General features: G+C 53.1%; 1 protein-coding gene and 1 long non-coding RNA gene across 20 annotated transcripts in view; both read right to left on the reverse strand.

Annotated features, from left to right (window-relative positions):
• EBF3 (EBF transcription factor 3) overlaps positions 1–2,500 on the reverse strand; it is a 130,619-nt gene that overhangs the window by 82,900 nt on the left and 45,219 nt on the right. The window lies entirely within an intron of this gene.
• Positions 1–2,500, reverse strand: part of LOC146767096 (uncharacterized) — a 45,560-nt gene that overhangs the window by 12,386 nt on the left and 30,674 nt on the right. The window contains exons 1-2 of the long non-coding RNA XR_014956202.1: positions 1,514–2,500; positions 1–1,473 (exon numbers count right to left, since the gene is read on the reverse strand). The exon at positions 1–1,473 is cut by the window's left edge and continues 12,386 nt beyond it; the exon at positions 1,514–2,500 is cut by the window's right edge and continues 30,674 nt beyond it. This is a non-coding gene — a long non-coding RNA (uncharacterized LOC146767096). The remainder of the gene's footprint in view (positions 1,474–1,513) is intronic.

The following is a 2,500-nucleotide window of genomic DNA, read 5'->3' on the forward strand; positions in this document are numbered from 1 at the left end:
GCATTCCTCAGCCCGGCTTTCCCCGCTCCGAAAGGTGAGCCCTTCCCTTGGCACGGCCCCCGCTACACACAGCCTTCCCCACCTGACTAATCCAGCAACTTCTTTTTTTTTTCCTTTACCGTCTAAAAATAGCGACAAGGGTTTAAACATGGGCAACGAAGCAGCAGAAAGGGAAAAGCAATAAAAAGGCTTAAATGCCTACGTTTAATAAAGTGAAATTAAATCACTGTTTTTTCAGCTGCCGCTTGTAACAGTTGCTTAGACAATAGTAACAAAAATGCCAGCTTGGGCCTTGATTCCCATTTTTGGAGCACGTTCGTTCCAAGAAATAGCCAGGCCTGTATATTTTAACTCAAGAGTGGCAAAGGTGGCTTGGAGCTGGCCCCATTCCTGCCTGCTTTGTCCCAAGCAGAAGGGTGCTGCAGCACAGCAAAAGGACATTTTCCCATTTTTTCATGCTGCTCTCTGAGGAGGAAAATCCTGGATGGACAGACAAGCAGATGGACATTTGGCCTGATGAACGCTGCCCTGCTGCATATCAAACTCCAAGCCATTTGCCACCGCAGTTCATTTTTCAAACCCCATTAGTTTGCATCCACGCTATTGACTAAGCAACGTTTGTTTGTCCAACAGTGGGGTGAGTTCCTGCTCCCCACACGCCCAGGATCACCTAGATGCTGGCATAACTAATTCCCTAGCTCTGAGCATCCATGCCCAAGACCACCTCCTTGCCCCAGAATCCCCTGGCCATGCCCAGGACCACCTCCCTGTGTCCTGGAGGAACACCTTCCTCTTCTCAAGTTCATCTCCTCAAGTCCAGGGCCATGCCCCCGTAGCAAGAACCATCTCCCCATGCCCAGGACCCAGAATCACTTTCCATGCATGTGACCACCTCTCTGTGCCCAAGTTCACCTCTCCAAGTCCAGGACCAGCTCCTTATTCCCAGGCACAACCTCTGTGCACCCAGAATCACCTCCTTGCACCAAGAACCACCTCCCTGTACCCAGAACTACCTCCTTGTACCTAAAATCACCTCCTTGCACCAAGAAACACCTCCCTGTGCCCAGAAACACCTCCTTGTATCCAAAATCACCTCTTCGTACCACAAAACACCTCCCTGTCCCCAAAACCATTTCCCCGTGCCCAGAGCCACCTCCCTGTCCCCAGAACAATTTCCCTGTGCCCAGAACCACCTCCCTGTCCCCAGAACAATTTCCCCGTGTCCAGAACCACCTCCCCATCCCCAAAACCACCTCCCCATGCCCAGAGCCACCTCCCCATCCCCAAAACCACCTCCCCATGCCCAGAGCCATCTGCCTGTCCCCAAAACCACCTCCCCATGCCCAGAGCCACCTCCCCATCCCCAAAACCACCTCCCCATGCTCAGAGCCATCTCCCTGTCCCCAAAACCATTTCCCCGTGCCCAGAACTACCTCCCCATCCCCAAAACCACCTCCCCATGCCCAGAGCCATCTCCCTGTCCCCAGAACAATTTCCCTGTGCCCAGAACCACCTCCCTGTCCCCAAAACCACCTCCCCATGCCCAGAGCCACCTCCCTGTGTGGCACTGGGGGCGGGCAGGGCTCAGTCCGCGTTAGCACCCGAGGATCCCGGATCCCACCAGGCTGCTTAGCTCCGGCAGCCCGATGAACCCAGCCAATGGCAGCTCCAGGGCTTTGCTTTGCCTTCCCCGAGCTAATGCAAGCAGAGGGATTTGCCCCAGCCTCTCCGAGGCCTTTTCTGCAGCTCGGCAAGCGGAGGAGCTCCCGGCTGGCTCCGAGGACCCTTCCCGAGGGCGAGGCGGAGCAGCGGCGGCTGGAGCGACTTTTATTGCTATTGTTTGTCTACAAATCTCCCCGTGCCAAAAGCCGGCCTTGTCCGAGGCGAGCTGTTTGCTATTAATGACTCATGAGTACAATAATGCTGCCAGCCCCCTACGAGGTGTTTTGTCAGCGTACTTAAATTTCTAAAGTCTCAAACTGTTGCTATTTGTTTCCCTCCATCCCCCAGCACTTTGCGCAAATGTCTGTGGAGTACCCGGGCTCCAAAACCCTTCACTCTCAGCGCTGACCTTTGTGCTCTGGAAACAATTACTCCTGGAAAGCCTGTCAATATCATTATTTTTACAAGAAATCAATACGCTTCACAAAGTTAATGGGGGATTCAGGCAGCAAGCGTTTACCTTCTTACTGTCAGTGGTGCAGCGGGCTGTGCTCTGGCACAGATGACAGATTCGCCCAGACACCGAGCAGACAGTAAGCAATGGATGTAAAGGAAAAATAGGCTGCAAGCAGGCGTGGAAAACGTCAGCTTCTGCAGGCATCTATGCTCTAACGAGCCAAAGATGTCAGCCTCTTGTAGTGTCCACTCTGGAGCAAGCAAAGGATACAGGGAGCTAATGAAAGGGGGATTAGGGAACGTTCTCCACTTCACAAATAGAAATAAAGCAGTTTGGAAATGCTAGGGGGAAATATTGGTGGGATTTCTAGCGATGGGGTTC

The sequence above is a fragment of the Lonchura striata genome, chromosome 6, assembly GCF_050655825.1.
Source record: "Lonchura striata isolate lonStrDom1 chromosome 6, ASM5065582v1, whole genome shotgun sequence".
Classification (NCBI taxonomy): domain Eukaryota; kingdom Metazoa; phylum Chordata; class Aves; order Passeriformes; family Estrildidae; genus Lonchura; species Lonchura striata.